A 24,717-nucleotide genomic window follows, 5' to 3' on the forward strand; every position below is an offset into this window, starting at 1 on the left:
CTTTCGCAATTAGACTTTTTAATTTTTATTAGCGACGTCCTCTCGTCCGTCTAAGCATATGCATAATGCCATGAATATTTTCGCCGTAACTCTGCCAACTTGTCTCCCAAGGAATTAACCCTTAAATTAGCAGTTAGCCTTAGACGCAAAGTCCCTGCGTCCCGGTAAATTAGAGCCTCTCGTAGCTTGTGCTGGTGCTTCTCTCTTCCTTTCGCTCTTTTCTCTCTCTCTCTCTATCTCTCTCTCTTTCCTTCACTTTTCTCTCTTTTACGTTTCGTCCATCGTTCGACTTTCTCTCTCTCTCTTTATCAAAACTTTTCTGAATCGTCTTCGCGAATGCCACCCCGTGACACCTTCGCCAGGAAGACTAGCTTGACACAACTTGATAATTTCTCTCCTTATCTTCGTTCTTCCTCCCTCTCATAAATTGATTCTCGGTACAAGTCGACAAAATTCTCGGACGATTATTTTAATAATAGCATTCTTATTATAAATAGATATATAGTTTTCCATCAAATCGTACTTTGATTCTAGCGTATATCTACAATGCCGATAGATTATTTTCGTGTTGAAGCAGAAAATTCCGAAACAGCCGGAAATGCGAATGCAATTCGCGGCCGTGATAGAGAGGAGATTTCAACGCCGGTCGAAGCCACGAATCGAAGTCCGAAGCAGCATCGGCTGCGTGTCCGATCGAGGCAAACTCGAAATAATTCTCTTTCTTCGATGATAGCTTTTGCGTCGATTTTTCGACCACGTTGAGAAACACCAGCACATGAACCAGTTTAAAGCTCCCGCAGATATACGACGTTCAGCTCGACCAGCGGAACTTATTGCACTTCGTGCTTTCGCTTGGCGCGGAGCTTCCAAGCTCGCTCGGTCCCGGGGCTTATTTAAGCCGGCTTCCTAAGTGCGCATACTAAATATGATAATATTGCAACGGCAAAAAACGTCAGCGGTATTTAGTCTCCTAATTAGGGGATCGTGACTCGTTTGCGAATTTCGTTACTTTTCGCCTTCTTCCAACTTGCGTCTACCGCTATGTTCTGTTGCCCCTACTTCTTCTTCTTCTTAATCCTTCTCTGCCGTTTTTCTGACAATAAGCGAAGCGGCAAACAGACGACGTGATGCTATAAACTTTAAGAAAGCGCAATTTTTCCTACCAGATCTCGCGCGATACATGTTATATTTTGCAAAATCGGAGTAAAAATCGCGATTAGATACGTGAAAATCTGATAACTATATCGAGACAAGTGTTTTTAATTTTCTCCCCATAAAAATCTTGAAGAAATCATTCAATTAATTATTGACATTATAGGTGATCTCTTTTCTATATCATCAAAAATCATTAGGCATACAATTTGAATTTTTTTATGAAGCTTTGCAAGGGAAAACATCCCGTTTAATTCGAAAGATCTCATCCTTCGTATTTTCGCACGATGCATTGCGCATGCAGCCGAGTTTTCTTAACGAATCCTGGAGAGCCACTCGATGACTGGCCGATGGCACTGGTAGGGGTACGATGACGGCGAACTAAGGAAGAAAGAGGGAGGAAAGGGGGGAGAACTTCCGTTCGTTACGAAGCATCGTGAGAGAGAAAAGCGTGGCTCCTCGCGCGGGGGTGGCCGGACCGGCGCGATGGACCTTGTGGGTGGTACCAGTTCGAATCCCGGAATGCCTCGTCGAGGTTCGCATGCCCAACCCCCGTCCTAAGCATCACGGGGTGAGGTGTGCGGAACCGACGGCGGCGGTGGCCGCTTCCACCCCCACCGTAGGAGACCGAAGTGGTTGCGCCTCCACTATCCCCGGTATTTCGTCTCACCCATCCCCGCGTTGTCCCTCTCGCACCTACGGAGATAGAGAAAGACGAGCATTTTCTCTCTCTCTGTCTCTCTATCTCTTTCTCTCTCGTTTCGAGGCGCTAGTCCGGCGTTTTGTACGACTCGGTGAATCCACTTGCTCGACAGCCAGTCGAGTACGTAGCGCAGCGCGTTACCTTTGCAACAGAGTGGGGATGAAATTTACGATTGGAACGAATCCTGGTTCCGCTACTATCTCGACCGCGGCTGCGGCAGCGGCGTCGGTACCAACGACGTGCGCCGCGCGCTTCCGAGGAAATAGAAACCCTGGGTCCTTTGTGCATTTCGTAAATACATCACCCGGATACGTGCCCCTGGGGATCGGAGTTTTTGTATGAAAAATTTTGTTTATGAAATTCTCCCTGCTAACGCAGCTACGTTGCGTGGATTTGCGTGCTTTTCGGAGCGGAATTTTGTTTAGATAGGATCTATGTTTCTTATATTCATTTATAATATTCATTTCTAGGATGCTTTTGATACTGTTATATTTTTGAAAAGATTTATAATATTTATACAAACATATATTATAATTATAAGATCATTTTTTCATTTTGTTAATTTTCATTTTTATCTAAAAATTCTCTGCATAATAAAATTTGAAATTAACTAATTATTTATAGTATTTTTGCATAATATAAAATAAAACATAATAAACTAGAACATCTGTAGAGCTTCTGTACAATAATCATATAATTTTGAGAAGGAATGTGTAATAAAAACTTAGAATTTATTAATGATAAGTCAATTTTATAAATAATCTTTTAAATAATTTTCCAACTCGGAGACGTGTATTATTAAAACTCTGAAGTATTTTAAAATTATTATTTAAAAAATTATTATGTTTCGCAAGTAAGAGGCAGAAAAGACAAATGGAAATACCATTCGTTAGATTTGCCAAGTCTTAATTACGTCTCGGAAGAGCGGATTGACGCAAAGAAAATCGTGGGAGCCGAGCCGCGGATTCTGGTCAGGTTGCGCTTCGCGAATTAGGATTCTCACGCGAAGGCGGATACGGCCCGCTACGATCCACCCTCGCCGATCTAGAAGTTACACGAGGGAAGTGATGCATAAAAAGGAGAGAAGGGGAACGATAGTGGTGATGTAGGTGCACGTTGGCCGTTCTCCGATTCTCCTACTTGTTACCGGCGCGCGCGAGCTTACGAATGTACCATCTACACCCGCTTGTATGCGCTCTCAACGCGCGTGTCCAGGTATCCGCGAAGACGCGTGGTGGAGGAACGCGCGGTAGAGGACATCGACGAAATCATCCCTACCTCCCGTCCTCCTTCCCGCATCGTCCCGGCCGCGCACGCTATTTCAGGACGTCCCAGGCGTCCCTTTGGCACATCTCTCTCGCGTCTCTCTGTCTCTTTCGTCCTGCGTCTCTTTTCCACCCACTTCAGCCGGGCTCACCTACCGCGAAAAGAGCGAGAAGGAGGTGGTTAGAGAGTAAGAGGATATGCGGAGAAAGATGAAAGGGGGAGGGTGGAAGCGACGGGACGAGTGGAAGCCGCCCCGGTCGACACAGCCGTAATGATTTTGTTTTAAGGGCGTGTTTAATTATGAATCCGCATCCGGGTGAGGCTCCACCCCCCTTTGCGCGCACCACCACCAGCAGCGGCAACCCCCGCGGAAGCTCACGCGGGAGAGGTAGGTAGGGTACGCGGCACGGCGAGGGCGAAGAGAGCGCGGCGGAGAAGGAAGAGGCTGTTGCCGGCAGCTAGGTGGCCCTCTTTCGGTCTTAATTGCACCGTATATTACCCATGTGGTATTTCTAATTACTTATTTTTGCTCGGCCCCGGTCGAGCTCACCCGGATGCCTCTAATATCTTTGGCAGGCCAGCTGTACGCATTTAATTGGCACGTAACGAGCTGATGACATGCCCCTTAATCCCCCCCTCCCTCTCGTTTCAAACGGATGCTGCGGGACTGTCAGATGCGTCTTCGAGACTTTGATGCGGATACGCATGTCGAGGCGAATCAAAGCATGCTGTTCTTGTGACTAATGTACAGACTGTGTCAAAACTCTATATTTTTTTTTATTTCAAGATTCTATTTCAAGATGATTTTTTTCTTACAAAACTTGAGCTATTATTTGTTGCAAATTTTTAATACTTAATATACGGATTAATTATCGTACAAATAAATTTCAAATAATCATCTGTTAAATTAAACTTGTGTGAGTTGCAGTGCACAAAAAATTTTATTTTTAAGCTTAATTTTTCTCAAAATCTTTAAACGTTCAAAACTCTTAAATATTCAATATATATGTCGAATGATTCACATAATTAAAACTAAGAAAATACCAATAAATTTAATCGTTAAATATCACGAAAGATTAAAAGAATTGATATCTCAAAATACTAAAAAAAGCATTTCACCTACGAATGCAAACGTTGCATTGATATTTATCATCTGAAAAATTGCTCCATTATATTTTTGCTGCTCCTTGAGCGGCAGCGGATTTCTCAATGGTGTTTCTCCCTTGTCATTTCTCGGAAGTCGAAAATCAGCTTCTTTTGAAGTCGCTGTAAATCTAATACCATTCATTTTCGCGAAGATATAAAAAAAGAAAACAGCTTGTTGATCCCGGAAAAAGCAAAAGAAGCAGCCAACTGACAGTGAAAAGCAGGTACGAGCAGAATGGCCCGTTGTGCGAAATCGCGAATCAACGGCACATCTAGCGGTCGCATTTAAGGGGGTTTTAACCGCGGTTAACTCTGCTTGGATTAATCTCAACTGTACATTCGCGACAACCACCTAAGCGCGGATAACCCTTTCATGCTTCGCTCGTCACGATCTATGACATCACCCGCCATCGCGCGACATCGTCTTGCTATGTTTTTTTTTTTTGCTCTTTATACCCGTCGTCACAACCACTCGACGGACGTTTGTTTCTATTACCAAAGTGAAAGAGTAAGGTCGCTGAACGTTTACAAGATGCGTCCATTCTCGCGACGGAGAATCGTAATTGCGCGAAGAGATACGTCTAGTCGCGGTATAAAATTTCAGTGGCCGTTACGAGCGGAAAGAAAACGCCGTTTGAAACACGAGACCCGGCTCCTTCCTTCGAGATTATCTTCCACGAGAAATTATCTTCTACATGTCTGGATCTGGATGTCTATCTCTTTCTCTCTGTCTGGGGGGTTTGCTCTTTGCGGCATCTCAACTCTAAAATCTACGTACGCGATTTGCGCAAGTATATCCTCGGGCGCGTAAAATGTACACGCTTGGTAAAAGATGTAAAACATATCCGACTTTTAATAAAGTTTCATAAATATGATATTTTATGAAGTTTGTCGTGACATTAGAATACAGTTGGAATCAATCAATATTAATTTAAATAACATATTTTATTCATAAAAGTTGCTCTATAGAGGAAGTCGCAATATGATTGAACATTTTTTACGTATCAAATTTTTTTTGAGAAAGTAAAATAAAAATTGTAGGAAGGCAAGATATAAATTATTCTACCGTTAAATTTTTTTTCACAACAAAATTCTACATTTGTTCATTATATATTTTCTCATACCAGCATTGAATTAACAGAAATATAGCACCCATTAAATAATATCCATTTATATTATTCGCGAATATACAACAGAAAGATGGGGAAAGATAATTATTACCTCTGCCATTTGCATTCTACATGACTAACCTACCGAAATCCGGAGCAACCGGAAGAATAGAGAGCGAAATCTTCCCAGGCGGGATTCTCGCCACTCCCGCGACTGCAGAAGATTACACACAGTGTCTCTTATCCCGCTGATGCAATCACTCCGCCCCCTTCGCAATTCTCGCGAGCGGGGCATAATAATGTGGCCACATACTCGGCCTTTTGCACAAGCTCCAGGATTCTGCAAGAGGGTGCGCGTTCATTCCGTGCCGTCCCGCATGGACCGGTCATCCCGCCATAGGACGACACAATTAAAATAGCTATGCTTACCAGCGCGCCCCTAAGGGATGCATCAGGAAGAACGGGGAAGAGGACAACGGTCCAGAAACGAGCAGCAGCAGTAGGAGAAGGAGGAGGAGGGTAGCACCCCCGGGGGTACCCGCGGGAGGGTGCTGGTAAGTTCTTTCCGCTTGGCTGCAGGCAGAAAGGGAATTATTTTAATTGCGGACAGCCTCGGTCGACCAACTCCACCCCGTGTTTCTCCCTCCCTCCGTCTATCTACCCTCTTGCTCTCTTTCCTCGTCCACGTGTGAGACTTTCCTCACGCTGATTCCGTCTCTTTCTTCCGCCGCGTCTCCGCGTGCGTTATCTTTCTCCCGTCCCTTTTCTCTTTTACGTTTCGTCGGAGAGCACATTCCATCCCCTGCTATTGCTGGGGTTTCTCGACTTGCACGCGTTTACCCACCTGCCTAGCTAAAACTCCCGCGGGTCCGGATCGTCAAGATCCGCTTTCATATCGCGAGACTCGGTGCTTTACGCAGGTCGAGATCGGTATAATGTAGCCAAATATATTTCATACTTACTGTAATTATTTAAACATGATTACGACAGAGGCAGAAATGATAAAATGCTTGCTTTAGAAATTTTCTTTTCATATATTGCGATGTTTTAAGATATCTTCAGGTTTACTAAAAATAATTATATTTAAAAAGCAACTGTGATATTAAATTTTAAACCGATATTATTTCAATAGTAATATTACTAATACAATATAATTATAAATTAATTAACAACACAATATTATACAATAATAATTTTTTGCAAACAACTTTCAAGTTGTCTTTGAACAGAATAAATAAATCCATCGACTAGTAAGACTTATATTAGTATTCATAAATTAGTCGAGAAAATAACACGCGAATCTCGTTGTCTGGTATAGCTCACGCCTTGTGATGCCCCAAGTACATTTAAATCTTACGCATTCCCTTTAGGGCAAGCCTAGTTGTTACATACAGAATCTCAGACCGACCCGACATGATCGCTCACTGAAAAAGGATGCCCTTGGAATATTGCACCCACTTCGGTCGCAAACAACAAACGTCTTTCCTGACTCGATCCCCTGTCTCGAGTGTCGCGGTCCGTCTTGCCGTTCCCTTGGAAGCAATGGCCATACTAACGAAAGTGCCACTGTGCTGACCACCGTTAGCGAAACGATGCCACGAGCGATTAGTGTCATGCGAGAGAAAAAGAGACACGGCCTCCGCGGTGCTTTAAGCGATATATTTCGAGTTGACAGATAAAGTGTCCTTCGATCGAGGTTTACACCGTGAAAGTATGATAAAAGTTTGATTTTTAACTCGCAGGATGATTATGGCATTATATATTTTATGAAAAATTTTTTAATTTCTCTTTGATTTTTTATAATATAGATATTAATTTTTCAAAAATATTTTTATAGATCGTGAACATATCAAATATCTAAAAATTATCTTAATATAATGGAATACTCTTTTTTTATATCGCCACAATCTATTTTTGTCTAAAATTTAATCTATTGTTAATCAATATTTTATAATGATTAATTTTTTAAAATATTTTTCTTTGTAAAAAGTTTTAAATCTTTTTTAATTAAATTTTTATTTATTATTTTTTATTAAATTACTATTTTTTTAATTATTCAACGCAATCGTGCGATATTAAAATGTAACGTTATTTTACCGATTTGCGATCATTAATACATAGTATTATAAAAGAAAAAAATTCATTTTTTAAAATTATATATATTAAAAATCTGAAAAAGAAATATCGAACTAATCGGGTGTGCGAAGCAACAAAGAATCCTCGTATAAATAATTCGTAAAATCCGAGAGCAGGTGTTAGAAAGGGGAACTCGACGTGGCACTCGAGTCGGATCATTCGGGGTTAAGAAGTGCAGCGTTTGAAAGAATCTACCCGCTTGCCTTCTGACGAGATTGCAGTTTTCGAGCGTCCGCTTCCGGCCTGAGTCTGCCGGAGAACGCCAGTCGTCGTCTCATTGTTGAACGGGCGAAGCCCACATATTCGCTTGCGGCGGCGCTGCGATGACGCAATTACCCACCGCGGGAAAATAATTAATAACAATTAATCTCTCGTATATGGCAGCGGCCGGGCGCCGTCGTTACCGCCCGCCCAGTAATTATGCCCGGATTATAAAGGTCGAGAGCCACCGCGAGTACTGAAGGGCTGTTCACTCGAACTGTTCACTTGGCATTTACACTTGCGGAACACCCCGCATCGCTCGAGGCCCCTGCCCCGTTTTAACCCTCGCAACCTGTCTTCTTTCTCTCTCTCTCTTTCTCACATACACACATATATATACGAACACTTTTTCATTCTTGTTGCTTAACCCTTGATACAGCTTCCCTCGCACCAACATCGCTGTTAGCCTACCTTTTACACCGCGGAAACAATGAGGCGAACTATTCTTTCTCTGACCCACCCTCTTATCGTTCGTCGTCGAAAAGACCTTCCGGTTTTCGGCAGGCGGCTTTTTCAGAATCGAATTCCCCACGCAAGTTCTCTTTCGGCGACCATTTAGATTCTGCACCATCCTTGCCGGACTCATTTGAGTCTTAATATCTGCTCTAATTTTAATATTCTTACTGTAGAAAAATTTTTTTTTACTTTTCCTTAGAAGATATATATTAAATATATTTTTATTAAATAGATAGGTTTAATAGATAGGTTTATATCGTTTATTAAATAGATAGGTTAAATAGATAGGTTTATATCGTTTATTAAATAGATAGGTTAAATAGATAGGTTTATATCGAACATATGAATTATATCTAATGATTTATATCTAACATATAAATCGATATAATTGGCAGTTGTGTAATAATCAAATTTTACGCAATGACATAGCAAATTATTTTTCTTTTACACAGTAAAGAATAATTTTCTAAATGTCGTCAAAATAATATGTACAAGAGAATAATTTTCTGTGAAGCTCGACATAGCAGGATTGATCTTACTTGTCGAAACGAAGGCTGCCAAAAATTTTTAAAACATTTCTTTTTCTAAGAAGGATTATTATATATTAAAACAATTAAATTATCGACGATATTCAAAAAGATCTCTTTTCAAATTGCATTATCTAAAAATGACAGTCAAATTGTGCTATAAATATATATATATATATATCATTTCTCTTCCGATACTACTTATGGTGTTTTCGGCGCTAAATATTTATCAATAAAATAATTACTAATTTTAAAAAGTCATCTTTTATCTAGCGAAATTAATTATCCGCGATAAACGTTATCGCGACAAAATGTATCAAGCTGACCATAAACAGCATCCGGCATTCTGCGGTTATATTAATCTATTGCCAAATATGTTATCTCATCTTCATCCTCTTTTACCCTCTCTCTCTCTCTTTCTCTCATAGTTGTCGTAACCTCCTCTCCATGCATCGCTCTATATGCACACCAGATCTGGAGGCCCGAGCATTTGGGGCTCGTAATGATTATTATACGCATGTAACTCGCGTCCGCCACCTTTAACCCCGTCGTCGACATCGTCGCCGACGTCGTCGTCGTCGTCGTTGTCGTTGTCGTTGTCGTTGTCGTTGTCGTTGTCGTTGTCGGGTATTACCATTTGGACGGGCGCGCGCGTTAATTTCACGTGACAAAAACACACGACGCGGATTCGCCGATGCTGAAACACCGGTTCCCTCGTTAAACGCTTTGGGCGCATTTAGTAATTTTGGCTCATTGTAATTATGCTCTGCTTACTACTTCCATATTCAACCGCACTCGTGTATGACGAGAGATCTAAAATATGCCGTATCAAACACCGCGTAATATATGTTTCGTTTTTAAAAATATATCTATGCTATTTTTCTTTTCAGAAATTATGCAGATAGATATTGATCTCACTTAAAAACTTGATCTTATACAAATATCGACGCTTGATTGAAGATATAAATGTACAATTGTAACCATTTTCCGTAACTATTATTCTATAATTAAATTACATTTATAATCTTAGACAGAAAATCGGAAATATATTGAATATATTAAGGATATATCATATATTAATTTTCAAAAAAATGTACGTAAAAAGAAAATTGTCACTTAAAAAAACTATTTTACAAGTCTGTAAAAAATGTAATAGAAAATTGATATAATATCTTATAAATCATTTTAATTCATCTGACAATTTCTTCGCCCATGCGTTTCGATGATATTAGACTTACTTCAATCATTGTTCCTTCGTATCTTCACGATGAGACCTGTCCGATAATAAAGGATGTCGGCAATCCGAGCTGGGTGCGCTGAGAGGGAGTCGGACTGACTTATTTATCTAGATAAATAATAGGAAATAAAAACGAGCCGTACCTCGAGGGATGAGGCGTAGATCCGTGCCTCCGTAACAAATGCCCGGCACTCGATCTAAATTGGGTTACCTACGGATAGCGATGCCCCATCTCCTCCCTCCTTTCCCTTTTACGGAACTCTTCTCGTCGTTTCTTCATTCCAACGACTATCCCTCTCGCGAAAGCTAGATATCTTTCGCGAGAGATCCGAGTCAGGACAACGGCCATATTGCTGGCTTTCTTTTTTCCAGTCCGTTCGCTCCCTCGAAGCAGAGTGAGACGTCCTAGGGGGTGGTTGGATAGATTTTTCTTGGCGGACTTAATCTAATCCTCTGGTATAAAGCGACGATTGAGGAGGTTCGCTTCGTCCTCCCATTCTGTCTTCCGGTCGAAACGAAAGCTTCCGAATGACAGATAACTTCGGCGGCTCGATGTGCAACGAGTTGTTTAACTTAAATATAAATTAAGTCGAATCTCTGTAATTTATTACAGTTGTATCGACATTAATTTGGATTAACTTTAAATTAACGCACACAATTCATTGACTCTTCTCAAATTATAGAGAGAAGAGATAAATTCAATTTATCAAAAGTAACATTAATTGATGTTGATTTAAACTCTGTTAATATGGAGTGCATTATCCGATGAATTGTATCTTATAAATATTTTATAAGTTACACATTCCAATATTTCAAATTTTATTATATTGATGAACGTATTTAATATAATTTATATAAGAAAGGAGAAAACGTGAATTAATGAGAAATATATAATTAATGAGAAAACGTGAATTTAAAATACATAAGAAAAAAATTATTATGTGCAGCTTTTCAGAATTAGAATTATATATCTTAGAATATACAGTCTTCAATCGCAATATCTATTATACGTTCATCATTCTCCGAACAGACTATTCAGTAACGATTCTGCAAATGATTAATGACATCTTTCGCTTTTATTCCTCTCTTCATCTGCAGAATTTTGGTTGAAGCATTCGTACATGTAAAATCAATCTCTATATTTTCCTATTTTCTCAATTTAATTTATTTTGGAAATAAGAATATTATCGCCATCAGTAATGAATATTTCTCGATAATTGCACTTTTTTATTTGCTTTCATATTTCATATATTATGTATAATTTGCAAATTTATATATGCATATATTTACGCATAAATTTATGTATTTAAAACATTGTATATCATTTCATTGTATACGAAATATTATAGTTATTCGCGCGCAATTTTTCTGTGCGTATCTTTCATCAAGAGAGTAACGATTTCTAATTTATTATTCGATTGAACAACGTTAAAATAGTAGTTAAAAATCAACAATGTCTCAAATCATGTCAAAAATCTTTTGCTCCGTTTGCCGCTATTTTCTCGTCTCGATCGAAGGCTAGTTCGTGGAAAACAGAATCCTCGACCCGGATCTCCGGTAAGAAACTACATTATAATTCCAGTCGCCTACCGGCTGCTAACGATCCTCGACTAGCGCCGAGAGAAGAGACCCCCTTCTTTTTCCGTCTCTCTTTCGGTGTCGCACTCGTTTCTCGTCACCACGTCCTCATTTCTCCCGACTTCTTAGCCAATACCCCACAATTAGCTTATCCTGTTAAACTCCGACCTCTCTTGCTTCGTTGAATTCGTTAAAATTAACCTTTCTGGCAGGCACCTGGTTCGACGTAAACCGCAACGGCGTCCCGTTTTAGCCTCGGCTTTAGATCTCGTCGGGAAAGAGTGCTAATGACGGTAAGACCGATTAAATACACTGAAATAAAGAGGACGATTTCAGAAAAAGAGTTTGCTATTCGAAAAATTAAATCGTTGAGCATTGTCTTTGTATGATTTCATTAAGATTATCACTAAAACTAAAAACTGCTAGCAAAAATTTTGCAAAAATGCATTGACGAAACAAAAATAAAAAATAAGTTGAATCATTTTAACTTTTTGTTTTTATCTCACAAGAACAAAGATTCTGTAATTTTTCTAATGTTATTTAGTTTAGGAAAAAAAGAATAAGAAAATAAAGATTAGAATATATATAATGATTAAAGGCTTAAATATGATAACTTCAAGTGTCATAATTCAAAGAGATAGAGAAAAGTGCTCCGATTGGAACGAATATATAGACGTGCACGTTATTCGCATTTCGTGTGTGTTAGTTCGTACATGTAAGTGTCGTCGCTTTTCACGGTGATCCGGCGGCGATGGCTCACCAAATCCCTACAGAGCCACGTAGGTAGCCTTGAGTTCCCGTATACGAACCCATTATCAAAATGGGCTCGTTTCTTACCCGGACTTGTCTTCATCCTCTTATTGGAATTTCTTTCGTTCCCGTTACATTACTCCCGTTCGTTCGTTGGTTCGTTCATTCCGTAACCCCTAATGCCACGAATCACTGATAAATTAGATATCTTCATGCGAATCGTGACTTTATAAATGACAGATGATAATGACTTTTTTACTCGATAAAATTATAAATTTATAACTTTATTTTACTCGCACAAAATATTTGTGAAAAATAAATTAATAGAAAATTATTGAAAACACATAATAAAGCATATTCCGATATACTTACAGTAAAATTAATTAACATCGATATTAATGGAGCAATAATACACGCATAATCTAATATTAATTAATTGACAAATAAAATATGCATTGCAAAATATTTCAAATTGATATTCGGAGTATGTGTCATAATTCTTAGAGACAATTATTTAATGCAATGTGATCTTATACTTTGCCAAGTAATGGATTATTGCCTCGACCATAAGACGCCGGCCGGTCCCTTTTATAAAGCATTCCAACCTTGTTCCAAGAATCCCACAGGAATCCCAACTGCCCTCCATCGTAGTGGACGGACCCTCTCTCGACCTAGGTCGAGATCGACGGCCTCGAATGTCTCTTCTGCGCGCTATCCTCTCTCGCTTTGCTACCTTCCTATATATGTTTACTACCCGAAGATAATACGATCAAAACCCCTTGTGTATAAATTTATGCTCGGCACGTTTGCGCGAGTGAAATCATCTGGTAACACGAGGCGAAAGTGCCACTGTACTCTTAGAATTATCGCTAGCATTAAAAATAATCCATGGAATAAAAAAATATCAATTTCTAGATATCAATGGCTGAATTAATAATCACATATTTTAACGCTAGTTTTTAAGATAAATGTATCAGATAAATATGCAATATAATTTTAATATATATTTATACGCCGTTTATATTTTATTGTTCATTGATTTAGCAAAAATGCAATATATTTAAGCATAAAAAATAGCATATAAAAAATAATAAGACATATAATAAAATAAGTAATTAAATAATAACTGAAATGATCAAAATATTACTTGTGTTATTTAGAATAAGTCATAGTTTGTTTACCAGATATCAATGATTTACATTTTTATTCATGCACGTGTATATCTTCTATAAAAAATCGGTTTATTAATTATTTCCTAAAACATATCATTTTAAAATGATCTTTGTTCTGGCAGAGAAAGCACAGAGGTATCTCTGATTACAGAACGTTTGAAGAGATATTGCCATTCGCTGGCCACTACACGACCAATCGAGGGTCGTTTCTACCCCGAACTCCTGAATAGCCTTCGAACCGTAACCCTCATGACCCCAACCCCATCGTTCCGGATGCAACAGGTGATATCCTTTCTCGATATCAGACCCATATGCCGTGCTGCAATGTCTCTCCGATAGCTCTCTCTAAAAAGATTAATTTGCACATTTTATATTATTTAATATTCTTTTTGATCAATTGAAAGAAATGAATTTATTCAGCGTAAGAGCTATTTTGCTTATATTGATTATTATGTAATAAAACAGACAATTATATTTTATGGATTATTAAATAATTAAAGAGAACAATCTAATGCATACGTGAAATATCTAGAAAAAAGAAAATATTTTTTTAATTATAGCAATCATTACATGTGATAAAATAAAATATATTTTATTCAATGATTATTATAACAGACATTGTGACATCATTATTTAATAATCATTAACGATAATTCGTATAAAGTTTGACGCGAATCTTATAAAACTCGATATTATAATATGAAATTCGGATATGATGGATTCGAGTGACATCTTGTTGGAACCATCTCTAAGTTGGCATCTGGAAGTAAAGGATCAATGCTTTGGCAGTGATTTATGCCGGCGAACCTCGGGGTGACGTAGTCGTTTTTCGTAGTCTGTTTCCGATATACCGGAGGTCATTAATATTTTAATACGTCTGTCATTCGTTCAACGACGAAGGAGGAGGAAAACGCAGGGTCGCTTCTAGCGTAATCGAGGTTTCAATAATTACGTCACTCGCAGACGCGCCCTGCTTTTGATTCATAGCACAACAGAACTGCGAAACCGGTGGGGTGATCTCTTTGGATAATCGGAATTCAATTAAACTATTAGCATCAGGCTTTCTCTGCCCTTGGAAGGAGAGGGTCGTGAAATTTAATACAATGGAAGATCGAACCACATCGGTAAACGTCTGGGAAATATTGAAGAAGGGAAATATTGTCTCTTGGACGAACATTTCAATAATCAAATAGCGAATATCTTGATACATAGAAATTGTCTGTTACATCAAAATATGTATATTTTTTCTCTCATGTATGTTATACATCGTCTTTGAATCCATGACGTACAAAAATAATATTTTATCTTCATGATTTATGATTAAATCGATTTTCTCGCTGATCCGAATAATCTCTCGATGATTCAATATCATAGAGACAACGATATTAATATTTCATTGCAAAACAATTTTTCATGTACCGCTACAACCCTCGTTGCAACATACATTTCTGAGGTTCTTATTGATCTGAGAATTAAATGCTAGCCTCTCTCGATTCCTCCGATTCGTCAGACGACAGTCGCGAATCCAAGAGTAACTCCAAAGTAGACGCGAAGCCGAGGGAGATCGCTTAAGCTGATACGGGTGGAGGGTATCTTTCCGCGTGTGCTTGTATATGTCTGTGTTTATACACGGTTTCATAGGTTTTTGGGGGTAGCAAGGTTTAGGACAACCGAAGCATCAATATACGGAGCACGAAATTTCAGCGACGACGCAGAGAAAGAGAAGGGAGGCGAGGAATTGCCGAGGGTATATCCGCCAAGCACCATACATCATACGTAATGTCCGGATCCGATTCTCATATTATACCCTTATACGTGGATAGATAGATTTATGTCGCATGTGACGAGCGCGAAGGACGGACTTGGGCAGACGCTTATTCCGCGAGGCAGAGACGAGACAAAAATTGCCAGAGCATATTCTCTATACTTTCGTTTCACTCGAGCGTATCTTATTAATCGATTTGACAAGATGTTCTTATTGAATTTCTTCCAAATATAACGAAGAGTGGATGTATTCGAATTTTAAATAACGACAAATATTCAGTTATAAATATCAAAAATGTTTTATAACATTTTCACAATAGAGATTTTTAGAAACTGTTTTATTCAAGAATGCGATATGATTAAAATGAAGTTAAGAAGTCATTAATTAATTAATATTTTGATATTTATAATGAATTAACTTTTAGATAATAATATTACATAAATACATTATGCAAGTATTAATTTTTATTAATTAAATGCTTTGAATCTTCGATTTTAGTTTCAAAATAGCTGATATTGATATATACGTAGAAATGCACTTAATGGCAATCTTCCGATTATACAAGTAAGAGTGTCTGGCGATGAAGTAACGGCAACTGATTTGAATTTTACGGCGGCTCTGAAATCGAGGATGCCGAAGCGTGGAACGTAATTTAAATTATAGTACCTATCTGTATATAATTTATGCCCTTGTTTTCTTGGCAACGCGCTATACCATGTCTACTTTGGATAAGAACGCGTTTCGCGGAAAATCGACGGCCGCAAGGGGGGAAAGAGAGGGGACGCAATTTAAATTATCCTGAATAATTTTCGCAATATCCGATCTTTATGGCTCGGAAAATGCGACCGTCTTTCCGTAGCCTATATAACGATTTCCGCCGCCGGATAATGGCCTCCTTAATGTTCCTCCAATCTACCATTTGGCGAAATTTTACAAACGACGTTCGAATTTAATAGCTCTGTGCTTTCGATCTATCGCCTTGCCGCTTTTCCCGCGAATAGCTTTAATCTTATTATCATACATTAATCTGACGAATACGCATATTTCATTCGCGCATCTCGCGAAAAACGCCATTACGAGGTGAATAAAATCAAATAAAAATACTATTTCTGTTTTTCAACAATTTATCATTTAAAATAATTCAATCTCTCTCGCGAGAAAAGATCGAACCAGTCGACGAAAACGCGGAGCATCTTTCGTTACATAATATACGATCGTCGGCTTGTACGAAGAACTAATAAAAACGATATCGGGCAGACGATAGAACCGATGGGGTGGGAAAAGTCCGCCACCGGGAAGGGAATGGTTCGCCGTGGCGCGGTCGAAGGTATATATCTTTGATTAACGACCGCGACACCGGCTATATATAAATACCATAGAGACTACGTACCGATCAAGCCCTCAGACGCACTCGGCAGCACCCCGCTAACAATAAGAAATATCGCGATGGGTAATTTATTATCGATGGCAAAAAGCGTCAGTCGGCGCATCCGACGGGGAGGACGCGGGGTGTCCGCCGCCACCGCAGCCGCCAAACGAATGAACAGTTCGACCGGCCGCAGCACGTTACGAATGGCTTCTATTTATTACGTATATGACGATCTTGCACCCGTCGCCGGCTCACTTCCGTTGCTAATCTCGCGTCTCGGGACTAGAGAAAGACGGCGTCGCCGATGAGCAATCGCCGCGATTTTCATAATCGACCGTCGTCGTCCCGATTACGATTTTTGCGGCGTAGCTACAATTTTTTTCTTCATGATGAGAAATTGGAAGATATTGAAGGGGAACAATACGAGCTGAGTTTTCTCTGCTGAGGAATTTTAAGTCGATGATTTGCATGCTTTCACTCTTTTTCTTCTTTGTGAATTTATTGCTTCTTATTAAAGAAATTGTACAACTATAGACATCGTTCGTTTAAGGTCTATTTATTAAAGTGAAAATTCATCAAACGGTTGAATAGATAGATGAGTGCGCTAAGAAATCGCATAAGCAAATTGTGAATATGATAATGCGCCTTCGCAATCCGACGCTGTATTTCAACGAGGTTTCTCCGACTGCTCGGTCATTTGTTTCCCGAGGCTCTACTCCATTTCACGACAACCTGACGAATGGGAATATCCCCTATCTCCTATGATTGCTTGAAATGAGCGATTTTCACGCCAAAGCAAAATACTGAGGCAATCTACTGTTGTGGAGAGTAGAGTTTTATTTACGAAATTTTGCCCGACACTTTCCTTCACAATTTTATTAAAATTATATGTTGAAAAAAAAGATTCTTGTATCCATTTTTTGGACTTAATATATACAAAATTTGTTGAATTTAATCACTTAAAAATTGTCTTATCACTTTGAAAAAAAATATAGTATTTTATTAAAGAAAAATTAATCAAATCGGATCAATAAAATGTAGAGAATGATAATGTTATTAGTTAAAGCAAGAGAGGTACAAGGAATCTGGTACATTCTGTACATCGCGATTTTTCCGGAAAAGGCGCTCTTCCTGAGAGAGATGCGCTTAGTCGCGTAGGGTCCGGAATTTCACAGAGGCTGGAAGGCCAGGGGAGAACCCTTATGCCTGCACACATAAGGGCATATCGCCGAGAATTTATATTTTAAATCGACTCGCATTAGGAGCGCGCGTTTAGCCGCGGTAAGGCCGCATTCCCTCGTCCAACGGAGAGAATGCACGTGCTACGTGAGCTTCCACACGTCGTATCAAACGCGCGTAATAACGTGACAAATGGCCACTTTACGTGGCGACTATCACGGGGACATTCTTGCTTGCGGGCATTATGTTTAACGTTTGACGTCGGTCTCTTTAAGCCACCGACGACGGTCTCTCCTCCCTTTGTCTTCCATTGTCGTAGCCGAGCCTCTTTTAAAATTGAAGGGATGCAAAGAGCGCGACAACTTGTATAGTCATCCCAACATCTGCGAAAGAAACAAGACCACCATGAGAAATTCTATTAAATCTTGTAAAAATTCGTCAGATTACTCGAAATTATATACACAATATATTTATTCATAGATTTAGAGATTGTTAATAGTTTCGATGTGTTTTAACTCTTTTTCGATTTAATTTAACTCCCTTTTCGAGAAACTCATTATTTTTTATATACTTCTTCTTTTGATATTTATTTTCTTTTTAATTTTGATCTCAAAAATTTGATTCATCGCATCGCGATGAATTTGATTCATCATCGCATCGCGATGAATCAAATTTGTAAATTAAGATTAAAGAAGAATATCAAACTTTTGATTTACATATATCACGTCATAAGAAATATCAAACTTTAGATTTACATATATCACGCTTTTAAAATAAATCTTGACCGGACACGCTCGCAAAGTACTTCGGAAAGTTACCTGTTACACGCGAGCTGGAAATTAAACTAGGATGCTCGTGTTCAGGATGCGCACGTGTCCGCTCGTAAATGCACGCATACGGAACTCACGAGATATTTTACAATTACTGCGAAATCCATTAAGGCGAACCGAAATAGCGGCGAAGCACAGGAGCCACGTGTACATATACGCGCAGACGGAAATTCACGAAACGACGAGAAGTTCTTGCGGAGTTATACGGTCTTCTCGTCGTCCTCGCGGTGAGCTAAGTCACGTCGTGGACTAGTTAGGAGAACACGCCCCACGCGGAACTTGCGATATTTATATTCACTCGTTCGTTTACTTGCTATTTGTTCGAACATCATTTTGAATGCTAATCTGACAAGGCCTCATTAACGATAACGAGTCATTGCTTTTAGTATTTCTCTAATAACATAAATTGTTAAGACGACATGAACACGAAGACCGAAAAAGCTCTTTATAATAGATCAATATAGAGTCAGCCTTGAAAAAAAAGCTACTGTAATAAAATTATGAAAGATATTAAATGTATCTCGATGTGATATTTAATTAGCAATAATATACTTGTTGATATTGCAAAAAATATGAAGACTATTTTATTTTTGGCAAAATATATATATTTGCCTTCGCGTCAAAGGTATACTTTTGATATTTTCTCTTCCGTGGAAGTTTTCTTAGTTTCTCGATTTATCTGCTAGCAAGAGTCAAGAGATCCTCATATTGTACACCAAAATGAAAGCTAGCCTGATAATAAGATCCAGCCACAATACAAGAAACGTCTCGCAAGGTGCTTAGGAAAGGACCTAAAATACGACATTCGCGCTGTGGTTTTAACTCCTGGTTATATTCTCAGCTAGAAGATTGCTAGATTCAAGCGAGTTATATCTGCTTGCGCACATATATATCGAGCATTACAAGGAAACAGGGTTGAAATCCCACCCTTCGGAATCACGTATAGTCGCGATTCAAAAATTAGAAGAGAAGAGATCAAATTTAGTCATCTGAGATATTCGTAAGATATAGTAATTAATTTCGAATTTGTCAAAAAGTATATATACATTATTCCTAAAACATTTTTATCGAAATAAGCAAATTTTTAAGACATGCCAACATATAATGGTGCGTTGCATAATTAAAAATATATGAATTAAAATATAATAGTCGCGAAACTTGTACGAAATGTCGGCCTCGCATCGAGTTTCTTCGCACGAAAAATGTATTTCTCTCTCAGTTGATAGAAACACAGTCGCGGCCAGGATATTACATATCACAACAATGTGCGCGGACTGGCGCGTAAAAAACACGGTGTTTTCGACAAAGCCGGAAAGCAGCAGGAATTGCGGGTCCAGTCCGACGATGGCTCGGGAGGAGTCGCGCGAATAAAAGGGAAATGTATGGAAGGAAAGATCTAATTTGTTCCTGTCGGGTCCACTTTTGGATGCGTAGGTGGTGGTTCCTGAGGGGCTGGGGGAGGCAAAGGTTTCGGGGGGAGTGAGATGAGGTTCCGGGGCAGGGGAGGGGAGGGGGGGTGAAGAGGGTGGAGCGGAATTAATATTCATAAGCGTCCAGAGAGAGGTCTCGAGGGCGGGGTCAACTTACATGTATCTTTCGCTACTGACCCGAGCCACCGGCGCGATAACGGTCGGGAATTAAAATACTGCCCGCAGGTTTTAACCCTTCTTCGTCGTTCGGGGGTGCTCGCGCGCGCGGACGTGTCCCTCCGACCCTTGACGGTAGCGGAGATGCGCGTAGCGTTTGCACTCGTGGAAATCCTTAAAACTTCGGATGTAACGTCCGCGGCAATCTTTTGCGGAATCTACTTGCTATTGTCCCATGAAATGTAAATCTGGATTAAAGAGCGCCGTGTGTTAGGGGTAGGAGGAGGAGGAAGAGACAGATCCGACCGTGGATCTCGCATATTCGGCCGGAGAATTCGTAACGCGCGGATGAGCACGAATGCATTTTCTTCGGACGCGCATACGTGCTCAAAATGCATCACGAGCGGCAACTAATCCGCCCTATCTGAATGGTAATTTTAATATTAGATTCAAACTCTATACAAAATATTATAATGTGTTCTGGAAAATTAATGTCCAAGATTATGGATAATAGTATATTTGAGACAATATGTTGGCTTCTTACAAAAGAATATTTATTCAATAAATATTAATAAAATATTAATTGACATTTCAAATACGTAAAATCTTTGTATAATTAATATGAAAATGATGTCCAAAATTATTTTCTATTAAAATGCGAGAGATGCAAAGATATATCAGCAATTTTATTTCAATCATTTTAGAAATAAAGTAGTGTATCGCGTATTATTCCAGCTCGATAGACGCGTTAAAAAGACCAAATGTTATTCTCCGAGTTTGCTCATCGGATATCATTAACCAAGGTGACTCATTGAGCGCAAAGTGACACAGCAACGTCTCGAAGACGATGGGGCTGGCTGACTGGATGAGGCAGCGCTTCCTGCGATACACAATTAGTCCTTGGGTATTAATCCTGCCCGCTGGCCGTTATCCGACAGGATATTATGCCGCTGGAGGCGGCGAACAATGCGGATTATACGGGGAAAACGCTTCGATAGCGTTTCTAATACAGAATCCACGTGGGCGGTGATGGTAGTGGTGGTTCACTGCCACCAATGTTGGGAGGAATATGCCGTCCTCGTAAACGTTAGCCCACGGACCGACTTAACTTGGCTGGCAATAATAAAATGATATAGGAGGCGAAATATGCATTTAAATTATCGCCCCGCGATAATAATTTGCATACCGCCGCGCGGCACCTCTCCGCCACTTCGATGGGCCCCGGTTCGCTTAGTTTAGCCCCGTTTAATTTAAATAATACTTCTCGGCGCGGGGGGGAAGTCGAGGCCGAGGCAAGATATACATAAAATCGCCATAACATTATAAATTATAACTGATACGGCTTATATATATCGCGAGAGCGAGAGCTCTGGCCTCCTCTCTTTTCTACCCTATCTCTTTCCCTCTTCTTTCCTCTTTCCCTCTTTTCTACCTTCTATCGTCTCTTCCGTCACCGTCATTTCGTCGCACAGAAATGCGCATTCGAATGATTACGGTTATCTAAAGGACTCCTCGCCTGATTAAGGTGCACCAAATGAGGCCTCTCGAGTCCCGAACCATTAATTTCAAATCGCGAGAGCGGAAAAAGATCGAAAGTTAACTCTCGAGCGAAGAAATGATTATTTCGCAAAGAATAATTACAAGGCGATTTTTTTTAGATGCGATAAAGTCTATTTTAATTTGATAAGACAATGCGTGTAGCGTTTAATAGAAATGCATTTGTAAAAATTCAGAAATTTATAAACATAACAGCTGCCTTGAGTTGCCTCTTGTACATGAAAAAATAATAATAATAAAATATTCACGTCCATCATTCCGATTAGTCTAATAACGAGTGGAAAAATTAATAATCCAGCATTGGATCGAAGAAACTCGAATTCTATGATAATCAAATGGCGCAACCGGTCATCGCGATATGAATTTTTCCCCTTCATTTCGCCGACGATTCCATGCTCGCAATTGCCGCTGTCAATTCGTACGAACAAAACATTCCACTCTCTCTCTTTCTTTGTAACTCAAGAATCAGATTATTATTTTATCAAATATATAGAGAATAATAGAGATGTTTGATTGAGATGTTTAAATAATCACATGATACGAAGATATAATGCTGCAAAATTTACTCACTTTTTTTGCACATTGTAAATGAATATGAAAAATTAAAAAAAGAACGATTGTTTAAATCTCGTAATTTTCGAGATATGAGTAGCTGAGATCAAAAATTGAAATCTTTTACGATTTAAAATTTATCGCTCCATTTATTTCGAGTGAGATTTTACAGAATCTTTAGCGGAAATTAGATTTTAATTAAATATGAAGATATGATATTAATGAAAAGAAAGTGATTGTGTTTGATAAAATCTGCAATATTTCATATACATATATACTTGGACTTATTCCTTTTGCACTCGTTGATTGCGTTTTCCGAGTGCGATGCTCACCCATCGTCGTGCCAGCCAGGCCACGCAATTCTGCAAAGTATGCAGATCTAAGAATTTAAATGGCCGTCCTATATCGTCCGCATAAAATGACGGACACAATCGCGCTCGTAAACCACTATATTAAAATTCTATATTGTCCCGTCACTTTCCGCCCCCTCTTTCCCTCTCCCGCACATCGCCTTGTCTACCCCGTTTGCCACGCGTTCGCTTTTCCCACCCTTGCACGAGGGTCCAGGCTGTAATCTTCCGCGCCCACTGATCCTTACATTGTACGGAGTTTGCGGACTATTCACCGGACGTGGAATGTTCGCGTTTATGTACGTGATGCGGTCATGCATGCGGACATTGGCGCCTCGCGGTCGAAGTATAAAATAAGCGGGCACGTCTACTTCCGGAAATGAGCCGGAAAAGCAACGGATATCGCGTCGCGTGGTAAGACATAAAAAAATTGCAGTGTGGACTGCTGCGGTTCTTTTAGTTATTCGAGATGATTAAGCGAACTTAAACGCGTCCATCGCGTTGGAAAAAATATAATGAATTTATTAGATTAATGAAACAGTTTAATTATCTCTACTGATGCATATATCTTATATAGAATAATATATTTATATACTGTATTACATAGAATTATCATTATTACAGTTATTTGCGAATCGATTATCTTATACATTCGATCAAATAAACAGTAAAGTAAGTTGTAATAAAATATATTTACATATGAGAGATGTTATACACATAATCAAGGAAATATACATTCGAAAGTTTCTCGAAAAAATAATACTGATAATTGTTTAATTTATATTAAAGCGACAATGCGTGACATAATTTATTTTCAAATATACATTAATAACAAAAATATTATAAATTTTTAATAAACGCGCATCATAAGACTGACTTTGTTGTCTTCGTGACCGTTCATCGGGCATTCGCGTTTTATATGAATATCGTAGTCATGCATGCGAACATTGGCGCCTCGGTTCTTGGGTGTCCGACTGGAGGACGTACGCATAAAGTATGCATATCTCCACTTCAGAAAATACGGGTATATCAACCGCAGAGGCGCCGGTAGATGACCGGACAGCGCGTAGCGACGTCGAAAGGAATTTTACTTCACCGGAGGTGCACGATGATGGGAGTTCGCGGCTCTTTCTCCGCATAGAAATTACATTCGACGGATGTACAAGAACAATTCACGCGAACAAAACATTCTATAAATACAGAAGGGAAATTTTAGTACTCTCGTTTCTCTTTCTCTTCCCTTTCTCTCTCTCTCTCTTTCTGTTAATATCTTGAAAAGCAATCTCTCCGCGAATGTTGCCCCGCTTTCTAAATCGCACGATTTCGCTCGCGTGAGATACAATGTACGTAACTTCAATTGTAATAACACCGAGTCGAAAATAATTACAAGGGAATGACAGGACGGAAGCGACATCGAGTCGACCGACGAACGCAAAAGATAACATTTCGGTGATCACGAAACCATACAAGTAAGCGTCGTAATCGTAGGAGAAAAGGACGTGCCCAATGATATCGGCGAATTCTTTCGCGATAGAGGAGTACCGGAAGCGGGCGAGGGTGAAGGGAAACGGAAAAGAGTGACTGTAATGGCAATTACGTTCGCACGTATCGCTGATTCACGCGTGTCTCACGTGTATGTGTACGCAATGGTGAAAGCGTACGCAATAAGTTAACCGCGTTAGCGGCTCGCTTGATTAAACGAGCGATCAGCCTGATGTCTGCCCGCCGTGGGCGCGGTCGGGCATTAATACAAAACTCGATTGTCATTCGTCGCCTGCGATCCCGCATCCCCTGATTACGTCGATTCATTAACCGTGGCGGTTACCCTGCCGGCCGCGCAGCGGAGCGTTATTCCGGCCTCGAAAATCAACTGACCTTTATCAACGTCCCGTCGAGAGGGAACCAAAATTGTCCGCACGCGATGGTAAATGATCGCGATCGATAAATCGACTAACAAGCAGGAAAAGATACGATCTATTTAAATAATTTAATTAAATATTTAATTTAATACAATCTTAAATTTAATTTAATTAATA

The 24,717-nt window shown here is 39.4% G+C and overlaps 1 protein-coding gene across 1 annotated transcript in view; it reads left to right on the forward strand.

Moving 5' to 3' along the window:
- LOC105248771 (nuclear pore complex protein Nup88) overlaps positions 1-24,717 on the forward strand; it is a 64,277-nt gene that overhangs the window by 17,138 nt on the left and 22,422 nt on the right. The window lies entirely within an intron of this gene.

This window comes from Camponotus floridanus, unplaced genomic scaffold (genome assembly GCF_003227725.1).
Source record: "Camponotus floridanus strain SB8 unplaced genomic scaffold, Cflo_v7.5 scaffold25, whole genome shotgun sequence".
Classification (NCBI taxonomy): Eukaryota; Metazoa; Arthropoda; class Insecta; order Hymenoptera; family Formicidae; genus Camponotus; species Camponotus floridanus.